The sequence below is a fragment of the Equus asinus genome, chromosome 2, assembly GCF_041296235.1.
Source record: "Equus asinus isolate D_3611 breed Donkey chromosome 2, EquAss-T2T_v2, whole genome shotgun sequence".
Lineage (NCBI taxonomy): Eukaryota > Metazoa > Chordata > Mammalia > Perissodactyla > Equidae > Equus > Equus asinus.
Genome location: NC_091791.1, coordinates 177,342,441 through 177,361,071, shown reverse-complemented (window position 1 = coordinate 177,361,071; position 18,631 = coordinate 177,342,441). Strand labels below are relative to the sequence as shown.

The 18,631-nt window shown below is 43.6% G+C and overlaps 1 long non-coding RNA gene and 2 other non-coding genes across 4 annotated transcripts; 1 reads left to right on the top strand and 2 right to left on the bottom strand.

Moving 5' to 3' along the window:
* Positions 1-6,765: 6,765 nt before the first annotated feature.
* On the bottom strand, positions 6,766-18,402 carry LOC123283090 (uncharacterized). 2 transcript variants are annotated; one of them, XR_011501543.1, is made up of 3 exons: positions 17,177-18,402; positions 13,660-13,938; positions 6,766-9,991 (listed from the first exon to the last, which is right to left on the bottom strand). It is a non-coding gene; the product is annotated as an uncharacterized lncRNA (long non-coding RNA). The 2 variants fall into 2 exon arrangements; XR_006523558.2 differs by lacking the exon at positions 17,177-18,402 and adding an exon at positions 14,022-14,064.
* LOC123283696 (U6 spliceosomal RNA) lies at positions 15,109-15,215 on the top strand. The gene has a single exon (XR_006524362.1). It is a non-coding gene; the product is annotated as a U6 spliceosomal RNA (small nuclear RNA).
* Positions 16,215-16,321, bottom strand: LOC123283695 (U6 spliceosomal RNA). The gene has a single exon (XR_006524361.1). It is a non-coding gene; the product is annotated as a U6 spliceosomal RNA (small nuclear RNA).
* Positions 18,403-18,631: the final 229 nt, after the last annotated feature.

The window sequence follows — 18,631 nt, the reverse complement described above, 5'->3', positions numbered from 1 at the left end:
TCTATAAGGGTGACAAACAAAGGTTTTATGGCCTGAGGTGACCAGAAACCTGGAAAGAGGCTACAAATGCATCCTTGTATGGCCACCACAGTATAACTGACATCTTTGTGTAACTAAAAGACCCTGGGGGTGCCCAGCTTGGGCGGAACACTGGCATGATTTCAGCCCCCACTGCTTCCTATGTTCAGGGACAATACATGACACATAGCCCCATTCCATAGCTCAGGGACTAGAAATAATTACGTTCAAGGCAGAGTGTCAGAAAAGGCAGCAGGTGTCATGTCTGGGTCAGCCCAAACCAAAGGCAGCCTTCTCACACCCCTCTGCATGCTGGGGCATCTGTCTGTGCCAGACTAGCTGGGGACAGAGGTATTAGGAGGAGCAAGGGTAGGGGAACATGGTGGCCCTCCCAGGACTCACACTCAAGCCAGCCACATCCTAACCTCACTGTGACACAGCCAGAGACCCAACCTACTCCCATCCTCAGGCTCAGTCACCAGCATGTGTCTCTGAGGAAAATTATCAACAACAATTCATGCTTGTTTGCTCTGAGTTTGGGGATCCAACAGTGATGTGAGGTGCGAAAAACGGGCCGAGCAGTATGACACCCAATGAAGGAATCAAAAGGAACAGGGGAAAGCTCTCAAATTAGGGTGGATTGCTTCCTAAAAGAAGAGGAATGGGACCACATCCCTCTCACCACTGCTCCAAACATAAAGCAACAGATAAAATGTAAAAAGAAGATATTAAAAAGGTGGGCTCTAAAGCAAGATGATGCTCTCCTTGGACTCAGCTGATTCCTACTCTTGGGTATTCATGGTGCCTAGAGATGCTCCACACCTGGCAGGTGCCTTGAGCCAGGCTCACTGTGGGAAATCAGGGCTGGACTAGTGTCCCCCACCCACCCTACCCATGACAGGAGAGCCGCTGCAGCTGCTGCCTGAGGTTAAGCCTCCTGTGAAGCTGCAAACCTATGGAGACAGGAGAAAACCAGCAGAGCATTGAAGCCAAGCTGACTGAGCAAGGACCTGAGCAAGGCTTCTCATGAACACAGGGACTGAACTTCTGACCTTCAGTAGCACACAGGGGAGGACACTCCCCCACCCACAGAATACCTTGCTCTGAACAGAGGTCTCAGGGGGCTTGGGCTAGAGACAACCATTCAGGGAGGGATGAATGAACGGAAAGGGCAAGAGAAAGTGAGAATCTCTCAATAAGTAAAGACAACCAAAAAAAGTCAGCCAACGTGGCAAATGCAATGAAAATAACAGAATAATCTAAAAAGTGTTTATGTGTTTTTAGGATCCTCACAGAGATAAAGGAAGAAATAACATTCATTTAAAAACTGAAATAATGGGGCCAGCCCAATGGCGTAGTGGTTAAATTCACCCATTCCACTTCAGCAGCCTGGGGTTTGCCAGTTCGGCTCTCAGGTGTGGACCTACACACCGCTCATCAAGCCATGCTGTGGTAGTATCCCACATACAAAATAGAGGAATATTGGCACAGATGTTAGCTCAGTGACAATCTTCCTCAAGCAAAAAGAGGAAGATTGGCAACAGATGTTAGCTCAGGGCCAATCTTCCTCAGCAAAAAAAAAAAGAAAAGAAAAGAAAGCAAGGAGATGGAATTATTACATCATCAGGAGAGTATTTCTGTGGTCTAACACAGAAATCATTTTAAAAAGTTTTTTTAAAAAACTGAAACAAAGACAGGAGGTAGATGAAAAATATAATAAATGAAAAATACAAAAACTGAAAAACTTAATAGATGAGATCACCTCTAGTCTGTACACACCCAAAAGAGGATTAGGAAGTGAAAAACTGTGCTGAGAACAAACCACTGAGAAGAATAAAAAAATTGTGAAAGAGCAGTTAAGAGATGTGGAGAATATATTGAGAAGCTTCAAAATATATCTAATCAATCCCCAAAGAGCAGGGAGTTAATGGAAGAGGAGCAATATTCAAAGGGTTAGGGGCTAGCAATTTTCAAGAACTGAAGAAATATGAGTCCACAGTTTGAAAATGTACTCTGAGAGGCAAGGTGAATCAATAAAAATAAATCCACAACCATAGTGTGTGGTCAAACTACAGAACACTGTAAAAGTTACTAGAGAGAAAAGACAGATTCCAAGGAAGGAATGACGATTAGACTGACAGATGTATCATCAGCAACAATCAACGCCAAAAGAAAACGGAGTATTATCTTCCACATACTGAGAGACAACAACATCCACCTTGACTTCTACACCCAGCTATTCAGGTATAATAAAGTAAGGGAGCTCACCACCCCAAGACTCTCACTGAAAAAAACAAAAGAAACAAGACTGAAGAATGCACTTTAGCAAGAAAGAATCCAAGACAATGAATATAGAAACTGATAAAAATATAACAATGGTATATTTAATCCTTAACCATAAAAATAACTACTTGGGTTTTTTTTTTTTTAAGTTGAAATAAAACCCTAGACAACAATAAGAAGAAAGATGTGTGGAGTGTCTGTATAGGGGGAGGGGAAGAATAAAGAGACTCTCTTCTTATCCAGAAGAGAAGAGATATACCGAACAAACGTAGGCTTTACGGAAATTTTCAAAATTAAGTATATATGTTAAAACTATAAGGATAACACTAAAATAAGAGAAATACATCACATATATTCTAAGTAAACAAAGGGAATAGAGGAGAATAGAAAAAAATGTATCAATCCCACAGGAGGCAGGAAAGAAAAAAAAAAAAAAGCAGCAAAGAAAAAGAGTGGCTGTAGCAGAAATGTCTAGACGTCTGCCAAAGATTTGTGTTCCTCTACCACAGTGAGCAACTGTTGCTGGGAAGTGGCCATGAAGCCAGGTACTACATTACCCAGGCCCCTCTTGCTTCTAGGTGGGACCATGTGACTAGTTCTCACAACCAAATGTAAGCAGTAGTGATATAAATGACTTTCAGGCGGCTGTGGTTAGGAGGCAGGTGTGCCTTCTCCCCCCTTTCTTTCCCTCTCTATGGTGATCTTGATGGGAGATCACATGTTGGGAGTGGCAGAGCCACAAGATGGTCCTGAATGACTGTATGGGGCAGACCATCCCCTCTGTGACACTGATTGGATTTTACATGACAAAACATACACTGCTAAGCCACTGAAGTTTCCAGGTTCATCTGTATCTGTAACCTCAGCTAGCAAGGTCCTAAGCAATACAGATGGTAAACAAAAAACACAAAATAAGTCCATATATATATTATCAATCACAAAAATATAAATGGGGTTAAGCCCAGGGATTGGTAAACTACACCTGGCAGGCCAAATCTGGCCATGTGCCTTTGTTTACGTACTGTCAGTGGCTATTTTTGAGTAGTTATGACAGAGGCTGTATGGCCCAAAGAGTCAAAAATACTTACTCTCTGGTCCTACCCCTGTATTAAACCCAGTTATTAAAAAATGAGATAACAGAATGTGTCAATTTTTTAAGATCCAAATAAGGCTATTTACAAGAAGAAAATTTTTAAAAAATCACACCAAAGGTTGGAAAATAAAGAAATGGATAAAGCTATGCCAAGCAAATATTAACCAAAAGAAAGCATACTTAGCAATATTAATACCAGACAACATAAAATCTAATGCAGCAGCATGAACAGAGATAAAGTAGTACACTACTCAAAGATAAAAAGAAACACCCCGGGGCCTGCCCCGTTGCCAAGTGCATCGGCAGCCTGGGATTTCACTGGTTCGGATCCTGGGCACGGACATGGCACCACTCGTCAGGCCATGCTGAGTCAGTGTCCCACATGCCACAACTAGAGGGACCCATGACTAGAATATACAACTATGTACTGAGGGGCTTTGGGAGAAAGAAGAAGGAGAAGGAAAAGAACAAGATTGTTAACAGACGTTACCTCAGGTGCCAATCTTTAAAAAACAAAAACAAAAACAAAAAGCAGAAACACCCCAAGAAGATACAGCAATCCTGAACTTGTAAGCACCTAATTACATAAAGCAAAAGTGATAGAATTACAATAAAAACTTTTTCAGAACTACAAAGACAGAGGTAAACTTTACCATAAATCCTTCAGAAACTGATAAATCAAGCTGACAAATTTTAATTATATTAAAGAAGGAGCAATTAGGACATCTGAAAGCTGTGACTCCCAGTGGAGAATGGGTGGGTGTTTCAGAACCAACGGAGAAACTTGTCTAAATAACACATATGTCACCCACCCGACCCAGAGAGGAGAAAAGGGAAAGCCCCTTTGAGAACTGATTTAGCAAACCTCTGTTACTGTCAGAGTTTCCCTTAGGGGTGTTGTGCTGCAGTGAAAAGAGGTTGAGAACTGTAAGTCTTTCTCAAGGTAGTGGACAGCGGCCAATCTCAATGATAAGTGCTCTGAAAAGAAACCTATGTTGGTTTATCAGATACTTAGACCCCTTCCACATGAGCTTCTCCATGGCTACCAGAGACATCAAAGCACTGGAATAAGAAGAGCAAAAGATCTATTATGATAGTGACCAGCTTGAGCTCCTGAATTTCTGAATAATTGTTTTTAATTTTCAAAACATGTCAGAATTTTGTCTTAGTAGATTCACTTTAACTAAATAGACAACAATGCTCAGACAAGAAATATTTTTTAAGGTGTTCCAAACAATCTACATATTGACTTAAAATTTTGACAGTCCAGCTTTAGGGAAATTTTACCAATAGACAACATATTAAAAGGTACTCTATTCCCTCTAAAAGTTCAAGGTCAAAGTTCGTCGAGCATGAGGAATCCAATTTAAGCTAAGGAAACCAGCAAAGGGAAGTTCAACTCTGTGATAAAGTAGAGGAATGTGAAGTCTTCAATCATCCACTTGGTTTCTTCTCTAGCCCTTGCCTATGGGAAGGGATCTATAACAATGTAGTCAATGTACCAAAATTCCCCTTTAACAAAGTAGTTCTATGTCCATGGAGGTTTGTAATGAATATATTTTAAGAAAATATACTCAAAGGCAAAAGTAAAGAAATTGTGTCTAAATAATAGACTGGAGGCACTAGTTCAGAGACTAAAAATACATAATTTTGGAGTAATGAGTGTAGTTGATAAAAAACATAAAATCCTAGGGTGAGAAGTTCAGTTCTGACATGGGAGACAGAGAATCACTATTTATTCTTGAGTAGGTGAGTATGATGTTTGTACAAAATGACAGTCAACTATGTGAAAAAAGGATTAGAGCAGGAAGAGAGAAACTAGAAGACCTTTGGATAGTCCAGGTGCGAGTTGGTGAGGGTGAGGGTTTTAGAGGGGTGGCCATGAGAATGAGACGTAGTGTTAATGAAGACTGGGGAGGAGGAGCCAACTGGACTCAGTGAATGACTGGATGAGAGAGAAGTAAAGTAGAAAGGAGGAGGAGGAGGAGGAAAAAGGAGGAAGACGGAAGAACCAAGACTACACTGATTACCTTTACAAAACTGGGGTCCAGGCACAATAACAAGGAAAAGAAAGCTGTATCTATTTGTGGAAGGTTAGTCTTAAGGTCACTAAATTTAAGATAAAAGATAAAAATCAGGCCAGCAGTTGAAGAACACAGTGACTCTCAAAGACTAGCCCACAGAGCCCTGCATCAGAATCCCCTAGGCACCTAGTAAAATGCAGATTCCAAGGCTCCTCTCTAGACCAACTGAATCATAATCCCAGGAATCTGGATTAAATGAGTTCAGAGGACAGAGGTACGGAGCACTGGAGTGTATCCCCCACTGAACCAGAGATAAGATTTGCATAGTCTGTAGACCAAACCCCAAGTGGCTGAACTTACCCAAAGTTATTGAAGAGGAAAGCAGGATCCAAGCAGTAAGGCTTCGGGGTATCAACAGTTATGGGTCATAGACAAAGAGTAGCCAAAGAAGGATACAGAAATAAAGAAGTTTGTGAACCTAGCATGAACCAGAATTATACATTGTCACAAGGATGAAGGATTTTCTGGCAAAAACACTGTTGGGTGCTTGGATGCTTTTTTGTTCCTCTGAAGTCCTAGATGATTACATTGGAACTCTTACAGCTGACCAAGAACAGAGTCTGACCTGCTGACAGCATCCTAGATAACAAGAAAAACAAATAGGCTAATAGTAGGTACAAAGTAGATACAAGTAGTATGACTTTTAAGTCTTAACTTTCCCGAAGTGACACCAGATCTTGTCTCTCTCATTTTCATCATGTATTTAACAAGGACAACCCAAATGTACATAGCTTTGGGATTTAAAAAAAAAAAGTGATTAGGGATGTTTAAACAGGTGCCCAATATTTTAAGCTTTAAAAAAAAAAAAGTGATTGGCCCCAAGTGTGCTTTTCCTTCCAGTTACGTTTCCAGTGTTTTTAAATGGTCCTCGTTTCCAAGGTAACAGCCAGTGGATACTGGGTTGTATTCCTCCAAGTTTAAGAGTTGTAGGCAGGTGCTCTTCAGGATGCAGCGAAACCTTAAAGTTGAAAATAGCCCCTCATGGCAACAACAGCAATTTACACACCTGCAGAGCTCTGCAACGCACAAGGCGCTTCCCCAAGAATTTCTCATGACCCTTCTGTCAACCCTCAGAGGCAAGCAGGGCAGACATGATTATTATCCCTATTTCACAAGAGGGTCTCGGTTGTCCAAGAGGTGGAGCTGGAATTTGAACTCTGACCCTCAGACGCAGGGATTCTTCCACGATACCCAAAACACACAATTAATTAAAAGAGATTTTTTTTTTCAACCTTTAGAAATAAATCTGAGAGGACGATTTGATTGATAAATGTTTTATTTGCAGTTTACATTATCAAATATTACAGTGAGAGTAGCTTCAGTTTTTCTGAAGCTTAAATTTCCTGGGAAAACAAAAACCTTCAGCCATGTGAATGAACAGAATTGGTGAGGGAAGTGAAACCACAGTGTGGTAAGGAGATGTGAAATGTAAATGCTTTATGCAGCTGGGTTTGGTATAAGAACCAAACTCCTGATCACCTTACAACCCAGGGATATATAGAGCTACTAGTAGAAACAGTGAGGCTGGCCCCAAGAGTCCGTCTTATATGAGGGCCTGAACAGCCTCCTGAAGGAGTGAGTGGAGGCTCCTTACAGGGGTCCAGGGTGAGGGGCCAGGATCTGGGTGTCTGTCACTCAGACTCACCACTCTGGAATGATTCAGGACTAAATCCTAGCTAGAGGAGAGGCGGCTGAGATACAAAGAACAAGCTAAAACAAAGAGTTATCTCACTAATGTCTGAGGCCCTGAGAACCCACAGCAACACTGTTTTGTGGCACTAGTTGTGCAGAAGGGCAGCGGGAGAGCTGGGGTGTAGAAGCTATTTCTGAAATAGCCTTGTGTGAGCAGAGGACATCTTACCACAGAGCAAATGGGGTAGAGTCATGGAAATATTATGTTCTTCCAGTTGTTGCAGCTTTTTTATATATTATTCATGCAGAAAGTATTTACTGAGGTCAGACTTTGTGACAGGTAGTTGGGATACAGCAGTGAACAAAACAGATGACATCTTACTCTTTAGAACTTTTATTCTAGTGGGAGAAGATGAAAAACAAACAAATTGTGTGATGGAGATAGTTGCCATGGAAAAAATTAAAGCAGGATAAAGGAGATGTAGTTTTGGTGAAACACAAATTGTGTTTTAATTTTAAATGTTTTTATAAATCATCAAAAATCCATCTGATTAATTTTAGTAGTTGTGATAGTTGGGGAACATTTCATAATGATAACAGGATCAATTCCTCAAGAAGACGTAGCAATCCTAAACGTGTATGTATCTAACAACGGAGTTTCAAAAGACACAAAGCAAAAACTGTTGGAACTGAAACTGAAAGGCCAAACAGAGAACTCCAAAATTATAGCTAGAGATTTCAACAGTCCTCTCTCGATAACTGATGGAGAAGCACCAAAAATCAGTAAGGATATACATGATTTGAACAACATTATCAACTAACTTGACCTATTAACATTTATATAACACTTTAGCCAACAACTGTACATTCTTTTCCTGGGCACATGGAACATTCACTAGGCATACCATATCCTGGGCTATAAAACAAGACTCAGTACATTTAAAATAATTGAAATGATACCACAATAGAATTAAACTAGAAAAATAACATGAAGATACCTAGGAAATCCCCCAAATATTTGAAAACTAAAAATAAGCATCTAAATAATCCATGTGACCAAAAAAAAATAAAGGGGAAAGTAAATATTTTGAACTAAATGAAAATATAAACACAGCACATTAAAATTTGTAGCATACAGTTAAAGTAGCTAAGACTGCCTAGAGGCAAATTTATGGCTTTAAATGCTTCTATTAGAAAAGAAGAAAGGTTTAATCTAAAATTTATAATCTAAATTTCTACTATAGGAAACGAGAGAAAGAAGAGCCGATTAAACCTAAAGTAAATAGAGGGATGGAAATAGTAAATAGCAGAAATCAATGACATAGAAATGAACAGTAGGAAAAAAATGAAGCCAAAAACTTGTTTTTTGCAAAATACAATAAAATTGATAAAATTCTAGCCAGAGAGATCAAGAAAATAAGAGGGAAAACACAAATTACCAACATCAGGAATGAAAGAGGAGACCTCATTATAGATACTAGAGAGATTAAAAGAAAAATAAAGTAATATTAAAAACTTCACGATGCTGCTTTAAGGCAAAACTAGTCTTTTCCTTGAAAAAACAGAAGCACATACACAGTTATATTTCTCTGCAACCATTCCTTCTCAGTGTAGTTTCAACCATTTATAACACATAAATGTTAACCAAAATAACTTCTGTTTTGTAGAGAAAACTGGGGGGTGGATAAAGTGAACTGTCACACCCCAGCATGTTATCAGACTAGCAGAGCTCATGAATTCAATAATTCATGAATTAACCCAATTTTCCACAGTTGCTAATGTCCCATATACATCTTCCTAAAGTGGCAAAAATCAACATGTTCATTGACATGACCCACAGACAGAGTCTTTCTATAGTATATAAAAATAAGAAGCAAAGGTATATAAAGTTAAAATTATGCTTATTAATTAATACTTTAGTATTCAATCTTACTTAGAAATGATCTAGGTATCCAATGATTTTCCGTTAATTAACCCAATTTAATACCAATCCAAGATTGTAGGCTACCTAGATCTTCGACATTTATCTTCAAGCTGACACAGTATAGAACATATTACTAATGGAATAATAATTCATCAGAATAAAGATTCAATGGGGTCAAATACAAATTTACATTTTTCATAAGCAAGCATTAAGTAGAAGTAATCCTAGCTTATCAGTAAACCTGTATAATTTAGAAAAAAACATACCCAAGTATAATAAAAATAAACACTTGTGTTACATGTAACACTGATAAATCAGAGAAGAAATAGCTGTTTTTATTAAACCAAATTATTAAACTAGTTTAGTTTGCGAAAGATTTACCTAAATTGTGTAAACTTGAATTCTTAAAATGTTTCTGAGCTAATTTCTTTTAAAATACTTTTTAAACCCAGCACATTTTAAAACTTAGAAGTTCTATTTCCTTACTTTCTGAGAATTGTAGGAATACTACATTTCACTTACAAGCGCTTATAAGCCAGTCAGAACAAGGCTTTTTTAATTTAGGAGATTTGATAATCTAATACCATCCAGATTTAGAAAAACATCATACACTCAGACAATGAGAGGTAGAGACCTTTCTGAATTACAGACATAGAGACATGTAGAGTTTACAGCTTCAATTCTAAAATTTCAGTCATGAGTCAAGAGAAAACACAGAAGCAAAATATTTACTAGTTCAGATATCAAAGAGCTATTCACCTTCTTGGTGGCACACAACAGTCTTGATTGATTTGAGCCCAAATAGATGAACAGGCAAACAAACTAGCTTCTCTGTTGTCTCACCCAACAGACACTGGATCTCTTCAAATGATTCATCCAGTGCAGAGCTCACCAAATGGTCAGACCATAACACCCAATTTCCAGCCATTGCTACCAACAGTAGGCAATGATTTATTGCTGTAAACAAAACAAAGACAAACCACAAAATTAATAGAGAACAATATTAAACTTGAAAAACAAAGAGTTAGCAAAGTTCTATAGTCACTTCTAGAATCAAAAAAGCATGTGTCTGGGCTTTAAGTGGCCCATGAGCTGCACTTCGCTGGTGAAAAGTATTCCTGGTTTTGTTGGGTGAACCCATTGGGCATCTCAGTAGAAGACCTCCAAACTGTTAAAAGACAATTTAAAAAAAAAGATAAAAATCATGCTTCTCATACAGATATAAAATAAGCATGTGTTAAAGATTTTATTGAATGTATTAACTGATGAAGGAACAAGGAAAATGTGACCAACTCAAAGGAGAAATCAAAAATCACAAATTTATATGGACTAAAGCAATGTTGAAATGAATGTCCTCTCTTCTTCCACAGTGGTAGAGAGAAGTCAATTAAACCTCTACTGGTCAGGACAGATTTTGCGTGTCTATAAACAAGAATTATTTTGCTATCAGTTATCTACAATTTACAGAGTTGTATGATAGTTTCCATAGAATTGGAATCAGATAACCCTGGAGGGTATTCTCTAGAGTCTAGACGATGCAGTTCCTCAGTTGGGCACAAGTTTTTCCCCTTCAAGGGACACTTCTCCAGTGAAACCAGAAGAGAGGAAATAGGAGTGCGTGTAAATATAGGTAAATTTGTAGTAAGGGGAAGAAATAAGGAAGCTCATCTCTGATAGTCTGTTGCCACCCCCCCCCGCCCCCCCCCCCACCCCGCCAGGGAATACAACACAAGGTTATCTGCTACAAATTAAGGAAACTGGTGACAAATAAAAATGGCAAGCAATAGTATATATTGGAGTATATGAGGAAGCCATGTGGTATAAACCTAATTCGGCCTGACCTTGTCTTTCCAAAAGGGCCTGACAGAGGCCGTTGAGCATGCATTGTATATCTGCTTTAGAGATTCCCTACGGCAAGAGCAAAGGCCCTTGAGATAAAGGTGCAACCTCCCTCCCCCTCCCAACTTTGGCATCTCCTTAAGGATTAAGCATCTTTCCTTAGGCTAGAAACTGATTGCTGCGCTCACCTGTGACCCCCCAGCTCCAGACAATAGACTTGCCTCCTGCTACGCCCACCAAGATGGCAGACCCACTACCTGCTGTGTCCATCAAGCGCTGTGCCGACAGGGCAATCTTGTGACTATTGTGGGAGGGACATTTCAATCATATGTAAAGCACCCTCTTTGGGGGTATATAACCACTCTGTACACCTCATTTCTTTGGTGCCCTTTCTTCCTTCGGGAAGAAAGGCCCCAGGCCATGGTCCTCAGATTTCAGCTCAGAATAAACTCACCCAAATTTTCATTTATAGATCAGTTATGGATTATTTTGGTCAACACTGGTTGCTGTGAAAGGGCTCCATGCACACAAATATCTCACACCAGCCTAACCACAGTGACTTTCTCACTTCATTAAAAGTAGTCTGTAAAACACAAGTCATCTGGGAGATATACAGGATCATCCTTTGAACCCCTTGGCACAGATCAATCCTGTGGAAACTGTAAGAAATTGGGTCTAGGAATCCATCACCAGGCAAGTTTGGGAAACAGGGCTTATGATTCATTTTAGTTTGTGGGGTTAGCTAGCAGAGCCCTGAAGAAATAAAACCCAGGACTGGTGAACTGTGAAAAATCCTTGGAGTTCTTTAGGTGGGCCATTTAGGAGGAGTCCTGGGGAGTAAATGGGTGCTACATGAGGGAAAGGGGTATGGCCATAAAAGGAAGGGAGTAGCAAAGGAAGGGGCCTGGTGGGGAACTCAGACAGGCTTCACCTGATGCGCAGTGTGTCAGATGGAAAAGAAAGGAGATGAGAGGGAAGAAACAAGAGGGTTGACAAGCCTGAAGCAGATCTGTGAAGGCTGAGAGCTCACAGTAAAGACACAGCAAAGAGAACCTTCAGGGGAGGGCTCTGGCACTGGTATTCTAAAAAGCTTCGTGGTGATTACAACCTACAGCCCACGTGGATAACCTCTGTTCCCCAGCTGCAGTTCACCAATTTCACACCAGGTAAAGCTGGTCATTGATGCTGTGGTTCTATGCAACTCATCTGTTCCTAGCTCAAGAAGATGTAGGGACTTCGGTTGAGCTTCTTCTTCTTTTTAATTAAAGCAAAATTCCTGAAGAGGAAATAACTTGTGGTCTTTGCCTGTTTCAATTGTCACATCATTTAATGTTCCCTTTCTGTGAATAAAAAGACAAAGCTTAACGTAGACTTTCCACTTATCAGTGTGTGCTATCATGTTGTTGCAGTCAAATGAGAACTCAGAAACGCGTGGTTGTACTAGGTGCCCATCAAGGGATGAGTGGATAAAGATGTGGTATATATACGCAGTGGAATACTACTCAGCCATAAAAACAATGAAATCCAGACATTTATGATGACATGGATGAACCTTGAGGGTATTATGCTAAGTGAAATAAGTCAGAGGGAGAAACTCAAATACCGTATGATCTCACTCATAAATAGAAGATTAAAACAATGATAAACAATCACATAGAGGCAGAGATTGGATTGATGATTACCAGAGAGGTAAGTGGGGAGGGAGGAGGGCAAAAATGGGTGATTAGGCACATGTGTGTGGTGATGGACTGTAATTAGTCTTTGGGTGATAACCATGGTGTAACCTATACAGAAATCAAAATATAATGATACACACCTGAAATTTATATATTATAAACCAACGTTACCACAATAAAAAAATTTTTTTAAATAATAAAAAAAGAAACGTGATTGTAAAATGGCAGGCTGGAAGTCTTTATTCTGTTCTTTGTAACCTATGGTGCAACTAGTATGACCTGGTAATACTACAAGTGGTGCAGTTGGAAAGACCAATGGATTTGGCCCCAGAAGATGGTAGGACCAGTGCCAGTACGGCCTAGCGAAAATACTACACCCTTATCTCAGACTCAGCTTCTGTCTCTGAAAAATGAGATACTACATCTCTATATGAATCACAGTTTTATGCACCACTAAGAAAACCTAGATAGTTGTTTTATTCCACTGCTAATGTAAATAGTGGAAATTACTATGACAACATTTATTGGTAGTAGACTCCAAATCTTCCAGAATATAAAAATAAAACTCCTTTTCTTGTTAAAACATCGGATAAGCTGAGAAAAATCCTTTAAATCAATGTCTCCTAATGTCAATTTGTTAACAATGCCTTTTGAGACTCTTTCTTCCCATGAGTCATATCTTAACTCGGAATACAAACGATTGAAAAGCTTCCGATATGACTTCCAAAAGACGTGGTAAAGAACACTATCTCCCCCTCAGAAAGTGACTAGAGATTTACATATCCTTAACTGGTGATAAGAGCAAGAACTGTTTTTGTCAAAATGCAAAGATGGGACTTAAATATTTTTTAGTTTAGCAGAAGCCAATAGAGTTTTAATGTTACGGATGTGTAGCGTGAAGACACGAGCGTGATGACAAAGGCAGAAGGTGAAGTGGGTAAACGCGTTCGCTTAGCGAGGTACGCAATGTAGACAGGGAGCGGCTCAGCATGGAGGAAGAAGAAACTGGAGGAAAAGACTGAAGGGTAACAAGAATTTGGAGGAAAAGACAACTGTGTAACAGAAACGAGAAAAGAGAGTAAGGAAATCCAACACGTGAAATTCGCACACCTCTGGCACGTTGTCCTAATGGATGAGGCAGCACACCTGCCTGACAAAAAACGACATTCAGAAACCATCCAGAAGAGACACATCAGTCGGCATTCCAACAGAGACGAGGGTGGGCGGAGCCATTTTTCAGACGCGACGGCCTCTGCCGAAGAAAGCGCGGCCACAGCGGGGCGGCGAGTGCGGGAGGCGGGGCCCGAGACCCAGCAACCAGGCCCACCCGCGGCGGCTCCAGGAGAGCCTCTCAGCGGCGCAGCGCCGGAAACACAGCTTCAGTTTTGCCTACGTGGGAAAGGTAATTGGTTAGCTCTCGGAGCCAAAGCATGGAGAGGATAGAACGATCCAGAGACTCAAAGAACACTGACATTCTCTGTGTCTTTTCCTGCCCTTATTCTCAGTTTTGTTCCTGCCCTTATTCTCAGTTTTGTTCCTCGGCGCACGGAACTTGGACACCAAGGGCCTTGGGTTTACATCCTTACAGCTCGTGAGCCAAGGGTTAAAAACAAACAAACGAGACCCGCAGTGTATTCGAAAAGCATTAGGAGGTTTGGTGGGAACCCTTCTAACGGGGGTCGGGCTGACGACCTCCGCTGAAGCCCCCGCTTCGCCAGGCGCCTCCACCGGGCTGCCCTCCCGACGAAGCGCGCAGGCTCGAAAAAGCGAGCGCGGCTCTCCTCAGGCCTTTAAAGCGGACTATGAATTTCCGAGAACCATGGAGGACAGAGAAACAGGTCAAACGACATCATCAGTAAGGCCTGAGCCGAATGCGAGGGCTCGGACGTCCCACAGGGCAGAGATCCCGTTTCCTCAGTAAATCGCGGGCCCGAGGAGAGGCGGGGGCGGGGCGGCCGAGGATCCTGGAGTCGCAGGGGCGGAGCCGCCGCGCGCAATGTGCACGGTCCCGCCTGGACGCTCCGACGATGCGGACATCCCGAAACTCTCACGGCAGTGCGCACGGAGAGTATTAGGGGATACTAGGGAGTTGCCTTAACTATTCGAGGCGTGATAATGGCTGGGGGACTGCTTTTTTTTTTTAAAGTACTCAGCAGAGGAGCTTTAAGCGGGAAACGACATCTCTGAGCCTCTTTCCCGCCCCGCCCCCGACTCCCGCTCCCAGGGCCTCGAGGACGCCGCGCCGGGCGGCCCCGTGCCCGCCGCTCCCGGCATGCTCCGCGGCTCGAGCACCCAGTTACGGGCTCAGGGCTCCCACGGGCCCCTTACCCAGGCTGCCTCGGGAGCTCATTTGCATGTCCCGCCCGACAGGTAAACCCGGCAGGTTCATCGCAGCCTAGCCATCAGAGCACCAAACGTGCGAACCTCGAGACGTGATCCCGTTGCGTCAAGTTTCCCTGACCGTTCCAAGTCGCCGGGAAGGCGGGCAGGCCGGTCACCGTAAGTAGGAAAGGCGAGAGCCCGCCGCGCCTTATATAGCCTGCGGGCGGAGGCGGTGGCGTGCTCGCTTCGGCAGCACATATACTAAAATTGGAACGATACAGAGAAGATTAGCATGGCCCCTGCGCAAGGATGACACGCAAATTCGTGAAGCGTTCCATATTTTGGCCCAGGCCCCGACCTCCTGCTCCCGGGCTGATGAACGCAAAGGACTGGGGGCTACGGAGAGGTAGCTCTGGTGTGCCCCGGGTGCCGGACACCTGCGGCGTTCTGCGGGCCTCCCACCGGGTCCTCACGGCCGCCGGGTCTGGGTTCTCTTTTCCGGTTACCTAAGTAATCCTAGTGTCTGCACTAGGTTGTTTTCATTGGTTAACATCTCCTTTTGATTTGGGCAGTGACCTTTTAATTAGATCACCCATCACGGAATGGGTCCGATTTAGGTAAAGCGGCATTTCCGAGTGCTCCTAAAGGCCGGATGACAGCAGGCCTACAACCCGGCCTCAGGAGGACTTGTGAGAGTAGATCTGGATGGCCCTGCCGCCTCCCGCCAGTTTCCAGGTGGTCCTGGAGCTCTGAGACCCAGCGGCCCTGGCACGTTGATCCAGCCGGTGTAACGGCTCCTTGGTGACAGCCCCTGGCTTTGTGCAGCTCGCAGAGAAGAGGGCGGACGCACTCAGGTTCAGAACGACCGAAGGATGTCACAAAGGAGGAGCATGAAATGTGCACTAATGTCGCACACTTCTTTTGGTGAGGATTCATTAATTTAGCAATAACTTAGTAATTGAACACTTTAGAATGATTTGGTGAGGACTCTTCGAGCAGTTCAGGTGCCAGGCAGTCTTCTGGTGAACAAGAGCCAACCCATCTGGGCCCCTGGAATTTGTGTTGTTGAGGGAAACAAGACCCAAAATAAGTCGATTTCAGAACTTTTAAGTTCATTGAAGAAAAATGCAAGTTGACATGTTCCCATTGCCAAGATATGTAGAAACGACATATTTGCACATAAATTTCCCGATATAACGCAGCTTCGTTTTCATCTCATTGATTGCCCTACAGGAATATTTCTATAGCGAAAAATCATAATTTCACTGTTGAGTGTCACAGGTTGTGCTTTCATCCAGATTGTTTCTTCCGAGCAGATGAGCCCGGGGTCAGGAGGTCGGGGCCAAAATATGGAACGCTTCACGAATTTGCGTGTCATCCTTGCGCAGGGGCCATGCTAATCTTCTCTGTATCGTTCCAATTTTAGTATATGTGCTGCCGAAGCGAGCACGCCACCGCCTCCGCCCGCAGGCTATATAAGGCGCGGCGGGCTCTCGCCTTTCCTACTTACGGTGACCGGCCTGCCCGCCTTCCCGGCGACTTGGAACGGTCAGGGAAACTTGACGCAACGGGATCACGTCTCGAGGTTCGCACGTTTGGTGCTCTGATGGCTAGGCTGCGATGAACCTGCCGGGTTTACCTGTCGGGCGGGACATGCAAATGAGCTCCCGAGGCAGCCTGGGTAAGGGGCCCGTGGGAGCCCTGAGCCCGTAACTGGGTGCTCGAGCCGCGGAGCATGCCGGGAGCGGCGGGCACGGGGCCGCCGGCGCGGCGTCCTCGAGGCCCTGGGAGCGGGAGTCGGGGGCGGGGCGGGAAAGAGGCTCAGAGATGTCGTTTCCCGCTTAAAGCTCCTCTGCTGAGTACTTTAAAAAAAAAAAGCAGTCCCCCAGCCATTATCACGCCTCGAATAGTTAAGGCAACTCCCTAGTATCCCCTAATACTCTCCGTGCGCACTGCCGTGAGAGTTTCGGGATGTCCGCGTCGTCGGCGCGTCCGGAGCGTCCAGGCGGGACCGTGCACACTGCGCGCCGCGACTCCGCTTCCTGGCTCTCCAGGATCCTCGACGGCCAGGTCGGGCTGGCGCGTCTGAGGCGGGCCCGGCGGGCTGCCTGCAGCAGGCAGCGTCTCCCCCAGGTCTCTCGGAGAGCTTGCGAATAAGCGGGCCTGCTGGGCCCCCGGGGCGCTGGGTCGAGCACGGGTCATCCCAGCAAAATATAGAACTTGCCACCTATATTTCATTGGTGCCCTGGGGGCCTTGTGCCAGCTCCAGAAGGCACCGTGGACGTGAGCCCAGCGTGCAGCCCACCTGGAGACCTCCCGACGACTGGAGCACCCAGCGCCGGCCCGTCGGCTCTGCTCTCGAGGCTGCCCGCGGCGAGCATGCGCCCACGTGTCCCGCCCCAGAGTCCGTTCTGCGCAGGCGTCGGTGGGATGGGAGCGCAGGCGCCGGGATGGGGCCCTCGCCCGTGACAGGTGGCCTCCCGCCGCTGGGGCCCCGGCCCAGGCGCGCAGGCGCAGCCAGTCTGCCGAGAGGGGGACGCGCGGAATTGCATTGTTGGGGTTGGACTGAGACTCGGTCTCGTCCGCCTGCATCCTTCCCGCCGCTGCCCCCGGCCCGGTCACAGCGCGAACAGGCGGGACAGGCCGACTGGCAAGAAATACTGGAATGTTCGCGTTCACTATTCTGATTTCACCTACTGCTAAAACCATGCTGTTCAAGTCACAGCCTGGTGCGTTGTGAAATGAGGGCCCAAGCCTCTGGGATCGAGGTGTTACAGTCCTCCATGTATTTAGTTAAAACGAAGGGCATGGGTTTGCCTGCGTCGTGTTAAAATGGCCCCTTAATAAGGAGTGCGGCATATGCATAGAATAAGTGGAGTTGTACTTCTTTTTTCTCCTTCCTTTAGTCGTCCTACCCTTTCTCCGAAATTATGACATAATATTTTGAAGTAGAAACCTACGAAAGATCAGTGATTTTGACAAGTTTTTTCATTGGTATCCAATTTTATGATGTACAAAAAGAAAATAGTGGGAAACCATTTAAGCGTTTCTGGTATTGCTGAGACAAAACCAGAGAAAGGAAGAGAAAGCCTTCAAGGATTATGGCTAAAACTATCTTTTTCTCTGTGTTTGTGGTTATAATTCTTTTCTTTCACAGCTTTTGAAAGTAATAAAAACGCTATGTTCTCCCCCCAAAAGAAAATCAGGTAAAAAAAATGACACACCTATTGAGTTAAATTGGCCGATTACAAATAAAATATGTTTTGATATATTTCTTCTAATGGCCTGTCTTTTCAATGATCCATTTCTCACTTCAAAGCTGTTAAATAGTAAATTGATGTTCAATTTTATGATTTGAAGAAATATATTAAAACTCGTTCATGTCCTTGCTCTGTTTAGAAACCTTATAAACAGCTTAGTAAAGGATACGTGGTTAGGAATATATAGTTGGAAGGCCGGTCAGAGTTCAAGGGTCATGAACTTGATGTCTCTACAAGCTGTAAGCTCGTTCCATCAGGCTGCACTCCTGGATGACCATGTTTAAACCCTTTGTATTCTGAAAAGAAGAAAAATGTTTACCACATACAGAAAAAAAGTTGAAGGTTTACAAGAGATCAAGTCCTTTGGCGGGGGGGGGGGGAGCTTTATAATGGCTTTAAATTATCAGATGTGTACAGAAATAGCGAGAAAGCATAACTGTAGAATTATGCCACTGGGAACAATGTGCTGTTAAAGAGCTAGAGCAGAATTTCTCACAGGT